Source organism: Phyllobates terribilis, unplaced genomic scaffold (assembly GCF_046119375.1).
Source record: "Phyllobates terribilis strain yellow unplaced genomic scaffold, ASM4611937v1 Scaffold_1__5_contigs__length_1240528914, whole genome shotgun sequence".
In the NCBI taxonomy this organism is placed as follows: domain Eukaryota; kingdom Metazoa; phylum Chordata; class Amphibia; order Anura; family Dendrobatidae; genus Phyllobates; species Phyllobates terribilis.
Genome location: NW_027362761.1, coordinates 184525765 through 184549056, shown reverse-complemented (window position 1 = coordinate 184549056; position 23292 = coordinate 184525765).

Sequence of the window (23292 nt, the reverse complement as noted above, 5' to 3'; positions counted from 1 at the left end):
GGTGAGGTCCTCCGGCCATTGGCCGGGGACTCCTTAGGACGGCGCGCGCGGCCCCTTTAAGAGAGGGGGAGCGCGCGCGCGCCCTAAGCACAGTGTCCGGGAAGCAGCGCGCGCTGCCAGCAGAGCGGGAGGAGGACGCCGGGCACGGAGCGGAGAGGTGAGGGGAACAGCGTCCCTTCCTAGCAGGAGGCAGGGACGCTGACGCTACAGTACCCCCCCCTTTAGGCCCCCCCTTTTTTAGGCCAGACAGAAATTTATCAAGGATGAGAGGGGCATGGATGTTCTCCCGGGGCTCCCAAGTTCTCTCCTCAGGACCAAACCCCTTCCAATCCACTAGAAAAAAGGTCTTTCTTCTTACCCTTTTGGTGGCCAGAATGTTCTCTACCTCAAACTCGTTTTTAGCGGAAACCGGAGCAGGAGGCGTACCTGTAGACTTGGAAAAAGAGTTAAGTACCACGGGTTTGAGGAGAGATACATGGAAGGAGTTAGAGATCCGCAAGTTGGCCAGGAGTTTCAATTTATAGGCCACTGGGTTGATTTGTTTGATAACTTCCAGTGGGCCTATGAACCGAGGCCCTAACTTGTAGGAAGGAATCTTGAGCCGGACATACTTGGACGAGAGCCAGACTTTATCTCCAGGACGGAATTGTGGAGGATCCAGGCGTTTTTTGTCAGCGTGTTTTTTCATCCGCTCGGACGACTGAAGGAGTGCGGATCGGGTACTCTCCCAAATGGAGGAGAATTCGCTAACGAGAGATTCCGCAGCCGGATTGTCCACCGAGGTGGAGACGGGAAATGGGATCCGAGGATGCTGACCGAAGACTACAAAAAACGGGGATTTGGAGGAAGATTCGCTCTCGTGATTATTGTAAGAGAACTCGGCCCATGGTAGGAGATCCACCCAGTCCGAATGGTGGGCATTAACGAAGTGCCGGAGGTAACTGGTCAGGATCTGATTGATCCGCTCCACTTGACCATTGGACTGTGGGTGGTAAGCGGAGGAGAAGTCCAGGGTGACGTCCAGCAGCTTACATGTGGCTCTCCAGAAGCGTGAGGTGAACTGAACCCCACGATCCGACACGATGTGGAGGGGCAGGCCATGGAGACGGAAGATGTGGCGGATAAAGTCTTTAGCCAGCTCGGGTGCAGACGGGAGGCCCGGCAGGGAAATGAAGTGAGCCATCTTGGAAAAGCGGTCAGCGACCACCCAAATGACCGTACAACCGGCAGAGACTGGGAGATCCGTTATAAAGTCCATAGCTATATGCTGCCACGGGGCAGCAGGTACAGGAAGAGGAAGGAGGCGACCGGCTGGCAGATGTCTCGGAACCTTGTTGCGGGCGCAGGACACACAGGCTGAAACAAAGTCTTTTACGTCCTTGTGCAGGGTAGGCCACCAGTAATGCCGGGTAATAAGCTGGAGGGTCTTTTTTTGACCGGCGTGGCCAGCTAGCTTAGACGAGTGACCCCAGTGTAGGATCTTCTTCCGATCAGGTACTGTTACGAACGTCTTACCAGGAGGGAGACGATTTAGATTCATGGGGGCCACCTGCATTACTCTGGCGGGATCAATGATGTGCTTAGGCTCCTCCTCTAGATCAGACACCAGGAAGGATCGGGACAAGGCGTCAGCTTTGATGTTTTTGTCTGCCGGGCGAAAATGAAGAACGAAATCAAAGCGGGCAAAAAACAAGGACCACCGGGCTTGGCGCGGGTTAAGTCTCTGGGAGCTCTGGAGGTAAGCCAAGTTCTTGTGGTCCGTGTAAATAATTACCGGGTGAAGAGCCCCCTCGAGCAGGTAATGCCACTCCTCCAGTGCCAGCTTAATGGCCAATAACTCTCGGTCTCCTAAAGAATAATTGCGCTCAGAAGGGGAGAAGAGTTTGGAGAAGAAGCCGCAAGTTACCATTCTTACGGAAGACGACTTTTGGGTAAGTACCGCTCCGGCTCCAGAGGAGGAGGCGTCTACTTCCAGGAAGAATTGTTTGTTGCCGTCCGGACGATGCAGCATCGGGGCGGAAGAGAAAGCCTGTTTTAAGGAAAGAAAGGCTTCCTCTGCTTCGGGCGGCCATTCTCTGGGATTAGTGCCCTTACGGGTGAGCACAGAGATTGGGGCAGTCCGGGAAGAGAAGTGCGGTATGAAGAGGCGGTAGTAGTTGGCGAAGCCCAGGAACCGCTGAATAGCCTTCAACCCCTCTGGTCGGGGCCACTTCTGGATGGCAGACAGTTTCTCAGGATCCATTCGTAGGCCGGTCTGAGAGATTATGCAGCCCAAGAACGGAAGTGAGGTCTGCTCAAAGAGGCACTTCTCATATTTAGCGTAGAGGTGGTTCTGCCTGAGCCTGAGCAGGACCTGACGAACATCCCTCCGGTGAGTGAGAAGATCCGGAGAGAAGACCAAGATGTCGTCCAGGTACACCACTACACAGGAGTAGAGAAGGTCCCGGAAGATCTCATTGACCAACTCTTGAAAGATGGCGGGAGCGTTACAGAGACCGAAGGGCATTACCAGATATTCATAGTGGCCGTCCCGGGTGTTGAATGCCGTCTTCCATTCATCCCCCTGACGGATACGGACCAGGTTATACGCCCCACGGAGGTCCAGCTTGGTGAAGATTCTAGCCCCCCTCAGACGGTCAAATAATTCCGGAATGAGCGGAAGGGGGTATTTATTCTTCACCGTGATCTGGTTAAGGCCTCTATAGTCTATACAGGGACTGCTCCCGCCGGGGCGGTCTATTTCCGGATAAATCCCCATGCCAGATTCTCCTCAATATATTCAGACATGGACCGGGTCTCAGCAGCGGACAAAGGGTAAATACGCCCTCGGTGAGGAGTAGCGCCGGGCATCAGGTCGATTGGGCAGTCGTATGGTCTATGAGGGGGTAATGTCTCTGCCTCCTTTTTATTAAAGACGTCCGCATAAGACCAATAGGGAACCGGAAGACCAGGTTGATTGGCTGGGGTAGGAGAAGGACGGACAGGATGGATGGGAACTAAACAAGTCTTATGGCTGTCCTTTCCCCAGCGAAGGACTTCTCCGGTCTGTCAATCAAGCACGGGTGCATGTTTCTGAAGCCAAGGTAGGCCTAGCAAGAGGGCGTGAGAGAGTCCAGGCAGAACATGAAAGAAGATGCTCTCAGAGTGCAGCATTCCCACCTGCAGGGTTATGGATTCGGTGATGAGTTGGATGGGATGTGGTAAGAGGCCCCCATCCACGGCAGCGACAGATAAGGGTACAGCCAGAGGTTTGGTGGGAATGCGGTATTTCTCTACCAGGGACTGAGAAATGAGATTTCCGGCAGCTCCAGAGTCAAGTTGGGCTAGTTCAAAATAACGGTTCTCCCCGCAGATGATAGAGACCGACAGCAACAGAGATGGAGAGGGTTTACTCTTGTCTAGGACGACCTCGCTGAGCGATCCTAGACACAGGCGTTTCCCGACCTCTCCGGGCAGGAACGGATCCGGTGCTCCTTACTGCCACAGTAGAAGCAGCTCCCCTCGGCTCGGCGTAACTCTTGACGGGTCTTGACCATCTTGGTCTGGTCAACCTGCATAGGCTCGGGTGAGTGCGCCTGGGGAGTAGCGGGAGAAGTGACAGGTTTCTGAAAGGTAGGGGCTGGACATGGAAACCTCCTCTCACGGGTGACCTCTTTGGCGCGTTCCTGGAAACGGATGTCTATCCGGGTGGCAAGAGTTATTAAGTCGTCGAGAGTGGTAGGTATGTCCCGACCGGCGAGTTCATCTTTAATACGGCCGGACAGACCCTCCCAAAAGACAGACACCAGGGCGTCGTTATCCCAGGCCAACTCCGAAGCAAGGGTACGGAACCGTATGGCATATTGGCCCACGGTGAGATTTCCTTGATGGAGGCGTAGCAGAGATGATGCGGATGAGGTCTTCTGTCCGGGTTCGTCGAAGACTTTCCGGAAAGCCGTGAGAAAGGCTGGCAGGTTGGACACAAGGGGGTCTCCTCTCTCCCATAGAGGATTTAGCCAAGCCAGTGCCTCCCCCGTGAGATGGGACATGATGAAGGCTACTTTGGCCCGGTCGGAGATAAACTGGTGGGACCGGAGTTCAAAGTGCAGGGTGCACTGGTTTATGAAGCCCCGAGCTTGAGCGGGGTCGCCTCCGAAGCGAGGAGGTGCAGAAAGCCGGGGTCCGGGGCAGGATGCCATGGTATTGGTGGGCAGCGGCGCTGCCGGGCTGCGAGTCATGACACTAGCGGTGGTTGCTGGTGGAGCAGTCAGAGTGTCCAGGCGAGAGTTGACATTCCGCAGATGACTCAGGATGAACTCCTGTTGGGACCTCTGACGGGACAGTTCATGACATAGGTCCGAGAGCGAGGGAGCTTGGGTGCCACCGGGTTCCATGGCCCAAGCAAACTGTAACGGGTCTGGGAGGTGGAACCTCTCAGCTACGATACAAAGGGTGTCACGGGTGTGTCGCCACGAAGATCGTCACGATTACACAGCCTGACTTCTCGCAGCTGACTTTTTGGTGCTTTGTGTTTTTCGGCAGTGAGGGAGTTAATTCTCTCTCTCTCTGTGCTAGACGAGGTCCAGCCTCGCCCAGCTGCAATCAATGCTGCTGTAGTGAGACTCCTTCAAATGCCTGCTGGTCTGTTAGGGAAGTGTCGGTGAAAGCATTTCATGCAGACTAACAGAGCGGATCGTGGTATTTGGAGTTTCAGAGATAAGTGTATTCGGAGAGTTTTTTCCCTTCCTCGCTTTATCATTTATCTCCTTTCCCGTTGGTGTTCCCTCTGTTGTAGTTGTGTAGTTTTTGTATGCAAGGTGGTTTTGGTTTTTCCCTTGTACTGTCTCGTTCGTCTAAGTACTGTGTGTGGGCATATTATTACTTGTCCCCTTTTGTTGTGATCGGGGTCCTTCTCAGGACTAGATTACTTAGGTGCAGGGATCCTCAGGAGGTAGGGGTTACGCTGGCGGCCTGGACCTCTGTACCTTTAACAGTACCTCCAGGTTGAGGGATTAGTCAGGGCCCCAGCTTAGGGTCAGCTTAGGCCCCCTACCTCCAGTATACAGAGACAGCGTGACAAAGGGGCAGTCCTTGTAAGGAAGCGGGTGGCTCCCAGGGTAGGCGGGCAGGTAGTCACGGCAAGTGACGGGGACAGTCTCTGGGTAGAAGGGCAGGAGGTCACGGCAAGTGACGGGGACAGTCTCTGGGTAGAAGGGCAGGAGGTCACGGCAAGTGACGGGGACAGTCTCTGGGTAGGGGGGCAGGAGGTCACGGCAAGTGATGGGAACAGTCTCTTGACAGGCGGGTGGTCACGGCAACTGACGGCGAAGCCTCCAGATAGGCTAGCAGGTGGGTAGCAGGTGGACGCTCCCAGGTGAGCGGGCAAGAGTCTCTGGACAGGCAGGTGGTCACAGCAAGTGACGGCAGAGCCTCCAGGTAGGCTAGCAGGCAGGTAGCAGGCGGACGCTCCCAGGTGAGCGGGCAAGAGTCTCTGGACAGGCAGGTGGTCACAGCAGGTGACGGCAGAGCCTCCAGGTAGGCTAGCAGGCAGGTAGCAGGCGGACGCTCCCAGGTGAGCGGGTAAGAGTCTCTGGACAGGCAGGTGGTCACAGCACGTGACGGCAGAGCCTCCAGGTAGGCTAGCAGGCAGGTAGCAGATGAGCGCTCCCAGGTGAGCAGGCAATCAGATCCATAGACAGACTGGCAGGGCTGGTAGGCAGACTGTCGGACCGCAGGAATGCAAGTAGATAGACAAGTATCAGGCAGGTATCAAGCAGGAATCTGGCAGGTAACTGGCAGGTAACTGGTAGGTAACTGGTAACGGGACCTGAGGGCTGAAGCAGAGTGATAGACTATGCAACAACATTGCTCGGGCACCTCCATTTTGGAGGAGGTGCCTTATATATGGTGAGGTACTCCGGCCATTGGCCGGGGACTCCTTAGGACGGCGCGCGCGGCCCCTTTAAGAGAGGGGGAGCGCGCGCGCGCCCTAAGCACAGTGTCCGAGAAGCAGCATGCGCTGCCAGCAGAGCGGGAGGAGGACGCCGGGCACGGAGCGGAGAGGTGAGGGGAACAGCGTCCCTGCCTAGCAGGAGGCAGGGACGCCGACGCTACAGTATATCAAGTGCTCCTTCAAGTGGGCTCTCCTCCACCTCAACTTCAACATCACAAATACTCCAGTCCTCAGAGGTGTCACCCCAATCGCACTTGCTTCCTCACAGCTCCCAAGTCTCCAGCTGCCCGTCTGAGTATGGGGTAACACAAATGGTTGAGTCTGCAGTGCACAGCTGTTTACTCATACTATAGCCTGGGAAACGGAGGTCAGCTCCAGAGCTTCTGTTAATCCAGACGAGGAAATGATCTGCACTGATGCCCAGAATCTTTATGAGTCGGATCCAGGACCAGATGAAGAAGGTTCTGAGCATAATGCAGACCCTCGTTCCCAAACTGTAACTCCTGCTGGTGGAGACAATGATGAAGATGATGATGAGACTCAAATACCTGATTGGAGCGACAACTTGACTTTTTGGTCAGGGCAGGAAGAGGTTGACTCTGAGGACGACGGGTGTGAGAACACACAGGGTGATGATGACGAGGTTGGAGATCCCACTTACTGTCAACCCACAGTCAGCCAGTCGATGAGGTCAGCAGAGGAGGTAGAGGAGGATGTGACTAGCCCAGGGGATGGGGATGAGTCGGTATCTGGGCCTCTGCCTGGCCTTTGGGATGTCGCGGTGGTCGGCTCCCGGGCCCGTACCCTGGGGTCAGTCTTTAAAAGGGTGGATAATTGTTAAGTTTATAAGAGTTCGTGACGCCACCTGTGGTATCTGGTGAGAAGCACCAGCGCTGCCGTAGTCCACTGAGGCCGGTGATAAGGCAGCTCAATGGTATAGCTCCCCACAGGTGGAGCTAGGCCTCAGAAAAGCGTATGCAGGGGGAATGCAGGACAGGTGAGACCCAGCTGGGTCAGAGCAAGAACGGGAACGGACACGGTAGTCACTTCAGTACCTTTTACTGGTGGAAATTCAGGCACATCCCGGAGAACTGTAGGGTGAAGGGTGCATATCAGGATCCTCCCCAATGAGAAGGTGTAGGGCCTCCTGTTTCTTGCCTCTGTGTAGTAAGTTTCTGACCTGACTGGAGCTAGGCCTAACTTTGTCTCTGTCCTGCGCTGGCTGACCTTGTGGTAGGGCCTTGTCTTGGAGTTCACGCTCCCAATATGCGGGGCCTAAGCATCTCCTGGCTCTGTTATGTATCAGCACCTTAGCGATCCTGGGACTTGTAGTTCTCCAGGGATTCCGGTTATGCCTTACTGGGTCATAGAGATCCCGATAAGCTCGGATCTGGTGTCTGGTAAATTCTTCGGGGTGAGCTGGTTAAGCTCCTCTGCCCCCCATGTACTAACTCTCCACTTGCCTTCGGCCTACTCGGGCCCTCACTAGGCTATACACACTAACAGCAACTTGCCGCGCTTCACCGATCTTATGGCGCCGGCACACCTTAAGCTCTAACTGGGCTCCCTGAATCTAGCTAACAGGAGCCTCGTGCTCCACTGCTGAACTATTAACTGAGTTCTCTAGACTAGACTGAGCTCCACTGCAGACTGACCTCTCTTAGGCTTCTCTACTGCAGGAACTCTTCAGAGGAACTGAACTGCCTAGCTCCACCTTCCCTATTTATATCCCTAACAGGCTCCCTCTGCTGGTCTGAGGTGGAAGGTGGAGATGTGTGAATGTTTATGGGGGCCTCTTGTGGAGGATTCCCTCAATGCACTCTTCTAGGATCTGTGATAACAAGCACAGCTGGGCGTCACAGATGCTATTGACGACGAGGTTAGGTTGCGCCTTCCTGGACAGAGACGGAGAACTGGAAGCACGTCAACAACTGCATCCTCAACCACAACTCTGCCTCTGACCACAAGTCGTAGTGGCTCTTCAGGTCGCATGGGCTCTAAGCCTTGCATAGTCTGGGTATTTTTTCAGATCGATAAGGATGACCCAACTCGTGTTATCTGTAATATTTGTCACCAAAAGCTAAGTAGAGGCCAAAAAATCCATAGTTTGAGTACTTCATGTATGAACCGTCACACGGATATGAAGCATAAGTTGCAGTGGGTAGCTCACTGTGCTACAATGCGGCCTAGCGGGCCGGGCCAACCACCGTCTGCCCCATCTTGTGCATCCGCGGCCTCTTCATCCTCTGTGACTGGGGAGACAGCAGTCACACATGTTTTTGGACACAGACCTGCCACCTCTTTACCCGCAACAGCCAGTGTGATTGGGAGGTCATCATTTCATTTGGAAGTGGAAACACCAGCTGGTGTTGAGCGCTCTCCGACATCGAGAGCACCACCTTTGGATCAAGGCAACCTAACTTTTCCGCCTGCATCTTCCTCACAGACCAGTAAGTTTGCCGGGGACACCCTACTCAACCCCGTCTAAGCACAACAGCCAGCCCCCGGTCCCTCAGATGTGGACAAGTAAAAGACCATTTCCTCCTAGCCAAGAGAAAGCTAAGAGGTTGAATTTCACCATCTGCAAGCTGTTGGCTACAGAAATGCTGCCTTTCTGCCTGATGGACACAGAGGATTTTCGAGACCTTATGTCCGTCGCAGTGCCCCAGTACCAGATGCCCATTCGGCACTACTTCTCAAAGAAAGGTGTGCCTGCGCTCCACCAGCATGTTGCACACAACATCACCGCTTCTTTGAGAAACTCTGTGTGTGACAGGGTGCATTTCACCACAGACACTTGGACGAGTAGGCATGGACAGGGGCGTTACATGTCACTGACTGGGCACTGGGTAACTATGGTGACAGCAGGACAAGGGGCTGCTGTCCAAGTCTTGCCGTCCCCACGAGTTGTACATCAATCCTCTTTATCTAGAAGTTCCTCCACTGCTTCTGCCTCCTCAACCTCCTCTCGGTCCTCCACCTGCACCCAAAGCCTGTCTGGTAATGTCACCCGCTTTCTAACTGCGCAGAAGGAATCCTGCACACCTCCTTACTATGCTGGCTGCAGGGCTCAACGGCATCAGGCGGGGAAATGTGAGTCACACAGCTGAGAAGTTGTGGTCAGCTCTGGGGACCCAGTTTCATGAATGGTTGTCTCCACTGGACCTGCAACCAGGGAAGGTCGTGTGTGACAATGCTGCAAACCTGGGTGCGGCCCTTCGCCGGGGCAATGTCACACACGTGCGTTGTATGGCTCACGTGTTGAACCTGGTTGTCCAGCAATTTTTAGCCCACTATCCCGGAATTGATGGCCTTCTGCAGAGGGCACCGTCGCTGTGTGCTCACTTCCGCCGTTCGCATCCCGCAGCTCAACGACTTACATCTCTACAGAAGTCGTTGGGCCTGCCAGTTCAACAGCTGAAATGCGATGTGCCGACTCGGTGGAATTCAACTCTGCACATCTTGCAGCGACTGTGGCAGCACCGACAAGCCCTGGTGCAATACGTTCTGACGTATAGCCTGGGCCAAAGAGATCCAGAGGTGGGGCAAATCACGCTGCAGGAGAGGTCTCCGATCAGGGACCAATGAAGTTGATGCGCCCCCTGGGCCGTGGGGTACCCGGAGCCAGACCGGTAGACACTGGGGGTTGTAGTCACTGTGGCGGCGACCCGGTCCATGACCCAGGGCGGTCAATCCAACGGTAATTTGTATATATGGGTTTTATAATGTCCCACTACGCCACCTGTGAAGTGCGGCCAAAGGGGCCGCCGCTGCGGAATAGTTCTCTGAAGCTGGTGGTTTTGCAGCAATGGTATTATTACTCCCCACAGGAAGAGTGTAGCTTCAGGGCAGTGTGGGTGGATGATGGTGGTTGTAGTGCAAGGAGTCAGTAATGAACACAGAGTCCGTGTGATGCAGTTCCAAGATCTTTACTCACAGTTGTTGCAGTCCAGATTACAGGTACCAGAGCAATCTCCCCCGTCGTGCTGTGCGTACTCAGTGAGGGGCTCAGTACACCCCCAGATAGCCCCGGAGTACTTAGCAGAACCCTCTTCTGTGTGTCCTTTCTCTGGCCTTCTCCCTGCACCTCACACCCAGTGACACTTCTATCCGGTATCCTCGGGCCTTGGCGGGCGACGTGTGTTCCGTCCCCTGGGTCCTATGTGGCTACCATCTTAGTGAGACTGGTGTGGACTTTGGCCTGCAGTACATGAAATTCTGCAGCCTCCGGTTTCTAGTTGAGCCTTGCTGTTTCTCCGCTAGTTGAGGTACCGGTTCCCCTTATCTGGCCTGACCCCTCTACCTCCTGGTAGCACCGGGCGTACGGGTGGCCTTCTGCACGGCCCGTACCCCTAGGGTCCCTTAGATTCCTGGAGCCTTCCTGCTCCAACTCCTCTCTTCTCTACTTCAGTCCTGGGCCTCCCAGGCTAGGCCCGCCTCCGGAGCAGAGCTCATGCAGAGCCTCGGCTCCTGTCACTTCTCCTCTGACTGGCTTGCTCTTTCTAAGATGGCTTCCTATTTATACTCTCCCTGTCATGTGCTCCCCTAAGCTGCTTTCTCCACCCACACCCACTACATAGGACCCTCCAACCAGCTAGGGACCTGGGACTGTGCTCTCCCTTAGGAGCAATCTCGCCCTACCCCCACTGCAGGTATGTGTTGGATGCAGGTGTTAGGGTCCCGAGCCATACTCCTTCCTTACTCGAGGGTGAGATACCACACCTCTGGGTGAGATGCAGTACCTCTGTGGCGACTGAACCCTGAGGGGCGCCACACACCCTTCTGCACAGTTTTGAAATGGCGACGAAGATGTTTAGTGCTGACGACGATGCCATTATCAGCATGACTATTCTGGTGATTTACATGCTGGAGCACACATTAAACAGAATTCAGAGTCAGGTGGTTGGACAAGAGGAGGTGGAGGAAGTAGAGGAGGACTCGTATGCGTAAGGGATAACATCTCCAAGGTCCAGACGGTCGGCAGCACCAAGGCGGCAGGCATGGGAGGGTGGGGGAGAGGGATTAACCAGGGCGCATGGTAGCAGCCAAACTGTTGAGGAAGGTGCAGGAGCCGAGGAAGAAGTGGAGTACGAACTGGCGATGGGCATGTAAGACTCATCAGATGAGGGAGACCTTGATCACATTTCTGTTGTGCGAGGTTGGGGGGAGAGGGCAGAGGAAGGAAGCATGATTCTTACCTCGCTACCAACACAAAAAGGACTTGGTCCTCCTGGATGCGCAAGACACATGAGTGCCTTCTTGCTGCAGTACCTGCAACATGACCCTCGGATTGTCAGAATTCGAAGTAATCCCGACTACTGGGTTGCCACACTCTTAGATCCCCGGTACAAAAGTAAATTTGCCGAAATAATTCCAGCCATAGAAAGGGATTCACGCATGCAGGAGTATCAGCAGAGGCTGTTGCAGAATCTTACATGTGCTTTTCCACAAAACACCAGTGGTGCACGTAGTGAATCTCACAGTTCTAACTTGTCAACCGTGGAACTGTCGAGTCTTCATCACTCAAACCATAACAGTAACACAGTATCTGCTGGTAACAGCAATTTTGTGGAATCGTTTCACCAATATTTTAGACCATCCTTTGCAAGGCCACAGGAGACAAGAAGTCTGACACATAGTCAACGCCTAGAGAGGATGGTACAGGAGTATCTCCAAGTGAACATCGAAGCTATGACTGTGTCACTGGACCCTTGCTCATTTTGGGCTTCCAATCTGGAAAAATGGCCGGAGCTCGCCACTCACGCCTTGGAGATCTTGTCATGCCCTGCAGCCAGCGTTCTCTCTGAACGTGTGTTCAGCGCTGCTGGTGGTGTGCTGACAGATAAGCGCACGCGGCTGTCCACTGACAATGTAGACAGACTCACGTTCATAAAGATGAACAAATCATGGATACGCAAGGACTTTTCTACCCCTGAGTCATCCTGGGGAGACTAAAAGCTTGAGGATTTGGTAAAATCACCTCACCAACCGTTTTAAGCAACTCTTGGGCAATTGATGCCACTTAAGTGGTGTCTCTGCCACAATTTTTGGAAAAAATGGAGACTCTTTTTTGAGTCCCCTTGCTGTGTTTTTCGTGACGTTGGCATCGTCAATTCCAGGTTGGTTGGGTCGCCCCCCCCCTTTTAACTGTAAGAAACTACATACACTATGGCTTGGGGTAACACAGATGGTTGAGTCTGAAGAGCTGTTTACTCAGAGGTCTGCTCCAAAGCTTCAGTGTCTGCTAGTCAGCGTAGAATTTTTAACTGCATCTTGCCTAGGCAATACTTTGGGCGTAGTAGCCCAGCTGCGAACCAAGCTGCACCGCCTGTGTATCTAATAAGAATTTTTAAATGCATCTAGCCTAGACAGACTGTGGGGACCCCCAACCAAACCCAGACACTCAGCCCCCCTACCGCCCCCCTTTCCTTGACAATACAATAATGTAACTCTTACAACTGGATGGGTGAGGATCGGTCACAGCTTTATTAACTCTTTATACTCATTCCATTAGAAAGGCATTTTATTTCTAAAATAATTCAGCTTGTTGCTGCATGCCCTGGGTCTCCACACCGGCAAGTTGGCCAACAATTGTAACTTTCCAACATGTCCTTTCTATTTCCAGGCCACGGAGGATCCTGCGTACTCATATGCAGGACTCTGACCCCCATCCATCACTCTTAACGCTTGTTCCACTCCGTCCTGGAGTCCTGACAGGAATATGTCCAGTCCAATATCCATTAAGTGAACACCGTTGGGCCGTATGAGGCCTGCTTTATCTCCTTCCAGTTGTCGGTGTTGTATCACTACACCGCCTCTGTCTCTTCTAAATTTTGCCATCCGAATATTTATTACCCGCCTTGTCCGTTCGATGGCCATGATGTCTCGCGCACCTTGCCATACCGCTATCGGCACAATCTCTGACCATACTATAGTTAGTTTTGTGAAAAATTCTCTGAAGCGCTCAGTGTCTAGTTTCATTATTGCCATTAGTTATGTGCTCTTGTGATGACCTAGGTCGTTTCCCCGGGCCTGTATAACTAAGATGACCGGACCTCTTGCCTCTCTACCTACCTTGATTACCTCCATTAGTACCTGTGGCCATAGCAGTCCTCTAATACCTCTCCAGTTGAAATATGTGTTATGAAACTCTAATTTCCTCCCGCCTGGGCGGACTTTCGCCCTTTTTTCTGCCCAATATATATACGAGTGGCCTATCACCCACACTGTTGGCTTAGCGTCACCTGTAAAAGAAACAAACCACGTTAGAATAACAAGTCCGGTCTTATGTATCTTGCCAAACACGTGTATCGCCATCTCCCAATCCTCTGAACTTCCGTTTCTGACAGTCCTGCTCTTGCTGCTTCCGTGGCTGTGCCTATGCGGAATGAGTGTGTCCCGTAATCTTTGGGGTGGATCCCTGCCGATGTTATGCATTTATTAAATATAGCTTGGAACTGGTATCTTGATAATGGCGTTCCATCAATGTGTGATAGGAAGAAATTACTTTGTGATCTGACGGTTATATATGTTTTTACTATTGCTTCCCGACTCAGTGTACCGTTTGTGGGTTGTAGAAGTACCCAAGTGCCCCTGCCAGCAGGAACCGTTTTCGATTGGCGTATGCGTAGACGTATTGCATTATTGGCTATGACTACGTCCTGGTGTAATAAGCCTCCACTGGTGGTAATTGTAGCATCGGCGTCCCTGCCCTCTGTTAGGCAGGGACGCCATCCCTCTCACCTCCGCGCTCCTCACGTGGGCCCCTCCAGCGCTCCTGTCTCTGTTGGCGCAGCGGCGTCCCTGCCCCATGTCAGACAGGGACACCGTCTCTCTCGCCCCCCGGCTCCTGGCGTGGCTTCTCCCTGCGCTCCGTTCCCTGCTGTGGCTGGCGCGCGTTCTTCCTCCAGCAGAGTTCATAGGGCGCGCGCGCTTGCACCCCCCCTCTTAAAGGGACAGCGCGCGTCTTCCTAAAGAGTCCCCGGGCCAATGGCAAGAGGACTTCCCACATTTAAGGCACCTCCTCCAAAATGGAGGTGCCCAAGCAAAGTCGTTTGCACTGTGTCTGATCTGTGCTTCAGCCCTCAGGTCCCGCTGATAACCTGACTTCTCGTCCTGCCTGCCAGCCTGTTATCTGCCCGTTACCTGCCGAGCCTGCCAGCCTGCTCTCCTGGTACGCTCACCTGTTACCTGCCTGTTACCTGCCTTGGCTATCTGTCCGCTCACCTGGGAGCATCCGCCTTCCCTGTCTGTCAGACTGCTCACCTGGGAGCGTCCACCAGTTACCTGCCTGTTACCTGCCTCGTCTGTCAAACCGCTCACCTGAGAGCGTCCATCCGTCACCTTCCTGTTACCTGTCTCGTCTGTCTGCCTGCTCACCTGGGAGCGTCCACCAGTTACCTGCCTGTTACCTGCTGTGTCCGTCAGCCCGCTCACCTGGGAGCGCCCACCAGTTACCTGTCAGTTACCCGCCTCGTCTGTCTGCCCGCTCACCTTGGGAGCACCTGCCTGTTTCCTGCCAGCCTGCCTGGAGACTTTGCCGTCACTTGCTGTGACCACCTTCCTAGTAAACCTAAAGACTGCTACTTGCCCTGCTTTCTCGAACTGTGACCACTTGTCGGCTACCAGAGACTTCCGCCTGCTTGCAGTGTCCATCCGCCATACCGGTTAGTCCCAGCCATCTGACCCGTGGTAGCCACCTGCTCTCTTACAAGGTCGTCCCCAGAGTAGCACCTTGTCCCGATTCTTTCTGTTCTCCGATCTAGAGGAGGAGTCTAAGCACTTCTTCGACCCCGCCAAGGTGATGCAAGTGGCTCCCTTGGATCTGAATCGTCTTCCACCTGGTAAGACGTTCGTGACAGTACCTGATCGAGAGAAGGTTCTGCACTGGGGACATTCATCTAAGCTAGCCGGCCATGCTGGCCAAAAGAAGACCCTCCAGCTTATTGCCCGGCATTACTGGTGGCCTACCCTGCGCAAGGAGGTAATAGACTTTGTCTCGGCCTGTGCGTCCTGCGCCCGCAACAAGGTTCCTAGACATCTGCCAGCCGGCCGCCTTCTGCCTCTTCCCATACCTGCTGCCCCGTGGCAACATATCGCTATGGACTTTATAACGGATCTCCCTGTCTCTGTTGGTTGTACGGTCATTTGGGTGGTCGCTGATCGCTTCTCTAAAATGGCCCACTTCATTCCCCTGCCGGGTCTTCCGTCTGCATCTGAGTTGGCTAAGGACTTTATTCATCATATTTTCCGTCTCCATGGTCTTCCTCTCCACATCGTGTCCGATCGAGGGGTTCAGTTCACCTCTCGCTTCTGGAGAGCCACGTGTAAACTGCTGGGGGTCAGCTTGGACTTCTCTTCTGCTTATCACCCAGAATCCAATGGTCAAGTAGAACGGATCAACCAAATCTTAACCAGTTACCTCCCGAACTTTGTTAATACCCACCATTCCGATTGGGTGGATCTTTTACCGTGGGCCGAATTCTCCTACAATAATCACGAGAGCGAATCCTCTTCCAAATCCCCGTTTTTTACAGTCTACGGCCAACATCCCCGGATCCCGTTTCCCGTCTCCTCCTCGGTGGACAACCCGGCCACGGAATCTCTTGTTAGCGAATTCTCCACCATTTGGGAGAGTACCAGATCCGCACTTCTTCTGTCCTCCAAGCGGATGAAGAGACAGGCTGACAAGAGACGTCTGGATCCGCCCCAATTCCGTCCTGGAGATAAGGTCTTGCTCTCGTCCAAATTTGTCCGGCTCAAGATCCCTTCCTACAAGTTAGGGCCCCGGTTCATCGGCCCACTGGAAGTTATCAAGCAAATCAACCCGGTGGCCTATAAATTGAAACTCCCGGCCAACTTGCGGATCCCCAACTCCTTCCATGTATCTCTCCTCAAACCCGTGGTACTTAACTCTTTTTCCAAGTTTTCAGGTATGCCTCCTGCTCCGGTTTCCGCTGAAAACGAGTTTGAGGTAGAGAGCATTCTGGCCACCAAGAAGGTAAGAGGAAAGACCTTTTTTCTAGTGGATTGGAAGGGGTTTGGTCCTGAGGAGAGAACGTGGGAGCCTCGGGAGAACATCCCTGCCCCGCTCATCCTTGAAAAATTTCTTTCTGGCCTAAAGAGGAGGGGGCGTAAGGGGGGGGGGTACTGTAGCATCGGCGTCCCTGCCCTCTGCTAGGCAGGGACGCCGTCCCTCTCACCTCCGCGTTCCTCACGTGGGCCCCTCCAGCGCTCCTGTCTCTGTCGGTGCAGCGGCGTCCCTGCCCCATGTCAGACAGGGACAGCGTCACTCTCGCCCCCCGGCTCCTGGCGCGGCTTCTCCCTGCGCTCCGTTCCCTGCTGTGGCTGGCGCACGTTCTTCCTCCAGCAGAGTGCTTAGGGCGCGCGCTCTCCCCTCCTCTTAAAGGGACAGTGCGCTTCTTCCTAAAGGGTCCCCGGCCAATGGCCAGAGGACTTCCCACATTTAAGGCACCTCCTCCAAAATGGAGGTGCCCAAGCAAAGTTGTTTGCACTGTGTCTGATCTGTGCTTCAGCCCTCAGGTCCCGCTGCTAGCCTGACTTCTCGTCCTGCCTGCCAGTCTGTTATCTGCCCGTTACCTGCCGAGCCTGCCAGCCTGCTCTCCTGATGCGCTCACCTGTTACCTGCCTGTTACCTGCCTTGGCTATCTGTCCGCTCACCTGGGAGCATCCGCCTGCCCTGTCTGTCAGACCGCTCACCTGGGAGCGTCCACCAGTTACCTGCCTGTTACCTGCCTCGTCTGTCAGACCGCTCACCTGGGAGCGTCCACCAGTTACCTGCCTGTTACCTGCTGTGTCCGTCAGCCCGCTCACCTGGGAGCGCCCACCAGTTACCTGTCAGTTACCCGCCTCGTCTGTCTGCCCGCTCACCTGGGAGCACCTGCCTGTTTCCTGCCAGCCTGCCTGGAGACTTTGCCGTCACTTGCTGTGACCACCTTCCTGGTAAACCTAAAGACTGCTACTTGCCCTGCTTTCTCGAACTGTGACCACCTGTCGGCTACCAGAGACTTCCGCCTGCTTGCCGTGTCCATCCGCCATACAGGTCAGTCCCAGCCATCTGACCCGTGGGAGCCACCTGCTCTCTTACAAGGTCGTCCCCAGAGTAGTACCTGGTCCCTCAGCCCGGATCCTCCCTGGTCACGGTGTCGTTAGCTGCCGTATGACCAGGGTCGGTTCGGGTGGATACTTAGTCACGCCCCTCTGGGTCCCTCCTTGCACCTTGGCACAGAGGTTCCACCACCCGAACCCGTAACAGTAATTTTGGATTGAGGGACTAATTCACTTATGCATAGCGCCCCGAAGAAGGCGATCGCAAATGCAGTAGACAGTAGTGTTGCTTCAAATTGTGAGTGTCATGTTAATGGTGTTAGGGATATGATGTGAGAAATCAGTTTTAGTGACGCGGGACAGGACTTCTACACTCCTGACTTGGCTGACCCCTTTTCCGCCCTTTTATGGATTGTCTGATGATGAATCTCTTTGTCACATCTCCCCAATTAAGTAGTTGGAAGTGAAATGCTACTCCGGTCAGACACAGCTGTGCTGACGCCCCTGATATGCCCCTCATCATTATCTGGTGGAGAAATTCTATGGTGACTTGTAATCTGGCTTGTTCACATTGGTCAACCCGTCTGCCTGCTACTAGTTGTGTCCACTCTTCCCATGCCTTACCGTATGCTTGCCACGTCGACGGGGCAACTGACGCTCCAATTAATGGCATCAACTATTCGCCACTAGATCCCATATGGAGGGTGGGCAACTGTTGCCCGATGGGTGGGCGTTGGGGAGGATCTCTGTGAAAATCTGCCAATTGAATTGTGATAAAGCGTTAGCAGCAGCTTTAGACCCCTCAGCATCGTGGCTAGCGCGGACCCATGCATTGTGTTTTAGGCACAGGAATGCTAGCCGGCGTAGACGGGAGAGACGATGATGCCATCTTATTAATGCCGTGCGCTAGGCTGGTGTTTTTTGTTATGAAGCGTATATTTTTGTTAGCCAGGAGCGCGCCCCATATTTCTATTGCTACCACTATTGGGAAGAAAAAAAATTTTCCGGGCTAGATGCAGATAAAAATTATTATTAATTTCAAAGCTGGTGGAGCTTGGTATAGATGGCCTAATACAATGAGTACCAAACACTGCTACTATGCCCAAAATTATTTTCCAGGCAAGATGCAGCTAAAAATTATTAGTAATTTGAAAGCTGGTGGAGCTTAGTATAGATGGCCTAATAGAATGAGTACCACACACTGCTAATATGCCCAAAATTAGTTTACAGGCAAGATGCAGCTAAAAATTATTATCAATTTGCAACCTGGTGGAGGTTAGTATAGATGGACTAATAGAACAAGTCCCACACACTGCTACAAGCAGAAGCCCAAATATTTTTTCAGAGCTAGATGCAGATAAAAATTATTTTGAATTTGCAACCTGGTGGAGGTTAGTATAGATGGACTAATAGAACAAGTTCCACACACTGCTACAAGCCCAAGCCCAAATATTTTTTCAGAGCTAGATGAAGATAAAAATTATTTTGAATTTGCAACCTGGTGGAGCTTAGTATAGATGGACTAATTGAACAAGTCCCACACACTGCTACAAGCCCAAGCCCAAATATTTTTTCAGAGCTAGATGCAGATAAAAATTATTTTGAATTTGCAACCTGGTGGAGGTTAGTATAGATGGACTAATAGAAAAAGTCCCACACACTGCTAAAAGCCCAAGTCCAAATATTTTTTCAGAGCTAGATGCAGATAAAAATTATTTTGAATTTGCAACCAGGTGGAGGTTATTATAGATGGACTAATAGAACAAGTCCCACACACTGCTACAAGCCCAAGCTCAAATATTTTTTCAGAGCTAGATGCAGATAAAAATTATTTTGAATTTGCAACCTGGTGGAGGTTAGTATAGATGTACTAATAGAACAAATCCCACACACTGCTACAAGCCCAAGCCCAAATATTTTTTCAGAGCTAGATGCAGATAAAAATTATTTTGAATTTGCAACCTGGTGGAGGTCAGTATAGATGGACTAATAGAACAAGTCCCACACATTGCTACAAGCCCAAGCCTAAATATTTTTCAGAGCTAGATGCAGATAAAAATTATTTTGAATTTACAACCTGGTGGAGGTTAGTATAGATGGACTAATAGAACAAGTCCCACACACTGCTACAAGCCAAAATATTTTTTCAGAGCTAGATGCAGAAAAAAATAATATTGAATTTGCAACCTGGTGGAGGTCAGTATAGATGGACTAATAGAACAAGTCCCACATAGAGATGAGCGTTGTTCTACTCGAACTGTTCGCCAATCTCAAATTCGAGCTGTTTTGGGCGGTGTTCGAGCCGTTCGGCGAACACGAACAATTTGAGAAAAATTCGGCTGTTCGAGGTTATGTTCGATAACTGTTCGTGCACCAAAATCATATCTGGATTTTTTCTCAGTAATGATGAAAATTAATGTTAATACGCAGTTTGAGTGTACAGCGGGGTGGGGGGAGGGGCAGGGGATGGATCTCTGCAGGAACAATGAAGATCTCCATTTTTTTTTTTCTTTCCCGCATTTACAGTGGGGAGGTGCAATCTGTCAGCCTATCAGCAGCGCACACACGGAGCGAAGTGCTTTTTTTCACACAAGCAAGGGCATGTGTCATTGGCAGTGTATGTCACATGTCCTTGCCCTATAAGACCAAGCCATTTTCCCCGTCGCCACCATTTTCTCACTGCTGCAGCTGCGTGTTAGACGGCACCGCTGTTGCTGTGTGCGCTATACCTTGTTAATTTCAAGCCAATTTTCGCACAAATCTACAGATAGCTTGGGAGTAGGGAATAGTTGTGATTGCAGTCCTTTTAAGGACTAGGTTACAGCATTTCCTACGACTTTTATCAGGCAGGTCTGTGCTCTTAAATAGATAGATTGTGGGAGTAAAGACTAATTGTAATTGGAGTCCTTTTCAGGACTAGGTTACATCAGTTCCTATCAGTTTTTGCCAGGCAGGTCTGTGCCAGTGCTGTGCAAGTTTTTTTCACAGCATTTGGCTGAATCTAGCAAAGCTAATCCTTTTCGGCCTATTGCAGAGTGTGTTAGTCAGTGGAGTAGCCTATCTGTGTTGCAAGATATACCACCTGTGTATAGAATACCAATTTTTTTACTGCACCTAGTGCATCATTCTATTAGTCCATCTATACTGACCTCCATCAGGTTGCAAATTGAATATAATTTTTTTCTGCATCTAGCTCTGAAAAAATATTGGGCTTCTAGCTGTGTGTGGGACTTGTTGTATTAGTCCATCTATACTGACCTCCATCAGGTTGCAAACTGAATATATTTTTTTCTGCATCTACCTCTGAAAAAATATTGGGCTTCTAGCTGTGTGTGGGACTTGTTCTATTAATCCATCTATACAGACCTCCATCAGGTTGCAAACTGAATATATTTTTTTCTGCATCTACCTCTGAAAAAATATGTGGCCTTCTAGCAGTGTGTGGGACTTTCTCTATTAGTCCATCTATACTGACCTCCATCAGGTTGCAAACTGAATATAATTTTTTTCTGCATCTAGCTCTGAAAAAATATTTGGCCTTCTAGCAGTGTGTGGGACTTTCTCTATTAGTCCATTTATACTGACCTCCATCAGGTTGCAAATTAAAAATATTTTTTATCTGCATCTATAGTACCTCTGAAAAAATGTTTGGGCTTCTAGCTGTGTGTGGGACTTGTTCTATTAGTCCATCTATACTGACCTCCATCAGGTTGCAAATTGAATATAATTTTTATCTGCATCTAGCTCTGAAAAAATATTTGGCCTTCTAGCAGTGTGTGGGACTTTCTCTATTAGTCCATCTATACTGACCTCCATCAGGTTGCAAATTGAATATAATTTTTATCTGCATCTAGCTCTGAAAAAATATTTGGCCTTCTAGCAGTGTGTGGGACTTTCTCTATTAGTCCATCTATACTGAACTCCATCAGGTTGCAAATTAAAAATAATTTTTATCTGCATCTACCTCTGAAAAAATATTTGGGCTTCTAGCTGTGTGTGGGACTTGTTCTATTACGCCATCTATACTGACCTCCATCAGGTTGCAAACTGAATATATTTTTTTCTCCATCTAACTCTGAAAAAATATTGGGCTTCTAGCTGTGTGTGGGACTTGTTGTATTAGTCCATCTATACTGACCTCCATCAGGTTGCAAATTAAAAATAATTTTTATCTGCATCTACAGTACCTCTGAAAAAATATTTGGGCTTCTAACTGTGTGTGGGACTTGTTCTATTAGTCCATCTATACTGACCTCCATCAGGTTGCAAATTGAATATAATTTTTTCTGCATCTAGCTCTGAAAAAATATTTGGCCTTCTAGCAGTGTGTGGGACTTTCTCTATTAGTCCATCTATACTGACCTCCATCAGGTTGCAAATTAAAAATAATTTTTATCTGCATGTACAGTACCTCTGAAAAAATATTTGGGCTTCTAGCTGTGTGTGGGACTTTCTCTATTAGTCCATCTATACTGACCTCCATCAGGTTGCAAATTAAAAATAATTTTTCTCTGCATCTACCTCTGAAAAAATATTTGGGCTTCTAGCTGTGTGTGGGACTTGTTCTATTAATCCATTTATACAGACCTCCATCAGGTTGCAAATTGAATATAATTTTTTTCTGCATCTAGCTCTGAAAAAATATTTGGTCATCTAGCAGTGTGTGGGACTTGTTCTATTAGTCCACCTATACTGACCTCCATCAGGTTGCAAATTCAAAATAATTTTTTGTCTGCATCTAGCTCTGAAAAAATATTTGGCCTTCTAGCAGTGTGTGGGACTTGCTCTATTAGTCCATCTATACTGACCTCCATCAGGTTGCAAACTGAATATATTTTTTTTCTGCATCTACCTCTGAAAAAATATTGGGCTTGTAGCTGTGTGTGGGACTTGTTCTATTAATCCATCTATACTGACCTCCATCAGGTTGCAAACTGAATAAAAAATTTTTCTGCATCTACCTCTGAAAAAATATTTGGGCTTCTAGCTGTGTGTGGGACTTGTTCTATTAGTCCATCTATACTGACCTCCATCAGGTTGCAAATTGAATATAATTTTTTTCTGCATCTAACCCAGCCAATAGTTTTGGCCTAATACCACAATTTGGCCACTCAGCTCTGTTCGGTTCCCATCCATTGTTTTTTTGTGCAAACAACTCCAGAGTTGTGAATTAGTTAACCACCAAAATGAGTGGAAAAAGGCCTTCTGCTGGTGGAAAGGGGAATAGGCGTGTTGGGAAGGGGAAACAAGGTTGTGTCCGTGGGGTAGGTGTTAAAGCAACAGTAACATCTGCAGAAGAAAGACCATCTTCCAGCCAAACTAAAATGTCTACTTCTTTTAGCGGACAATGTGATAAGATCCCTTTCTTACGGCCACGCCAATCTCTACAAATTCCAGATGAGGCACAAAAACAGCAGGTGCTTCAACGGATATCAAGTGCTCCTTTAAGTGGGCTCTCCTCCACATCAACTTCAACATCACAAATACTCCAGTCCTCAAAGGTGTCACCCCAATCGCACTTGCTTCCTCACAGCTCCCAAATCTCCAGCTGCCCGTCTGAGTATGAGGTAGAACAGATGGTTGAGTCTGCAGAGCTGTTTACTCATACTATAGCCTGGGAATCAGAGGTCGACTCCAGTGCTTCTGTGAATCCAGACGAGGAAATGATCTGCACTGATGCCCAGAATCTTTATGAGTCGGATCCAGGACCAGACGCAGAAGGTTCTGACCATAATGTAGACCCTCATTCCCAAACTGTAACTCCTGTTGGTGGAGACAATGAGGAAGACGATGATAAGACTCAAATACCTGATTGGAGCGACAACTTTAGTTTTTTTTCTCAGGGCAGGAACAGGTTGGCTCTGAGGACGACGGGTGTGATAACGCACAGGGTGATGATGATGAGGTTGGAGATCCCACTTACTGTCAACCCACAGTCAGCCAAGAGATGAGGTCAGCAGAGGAGGTGGAGGAAGATGCTAGTGACGACGAGGTCAGGTTGCACCTTCCTGGACAGAGACGTAGTACTGGAAGCACGTCAACAACTGCATCCTCAAACACAACTCTGCCTCTCACCACAAGTCGTGGTGGCTCTTCAGGTCGCATGGGTGCTAAGCCTTGCATAGCCTGGGCATTTTTTCAGATCGATAAAGATGACCCAACTCATGTTATCTGTAACATTTGTCAGCAAAAGCTAAGTAGAGGCCAAAAAATACAGAGTTTGAGTACTTCTTGCATGAACCGGCACATGGACATGAAGCATAAGTTGCAGTGGGAAGCTCAGTGTGCTACAA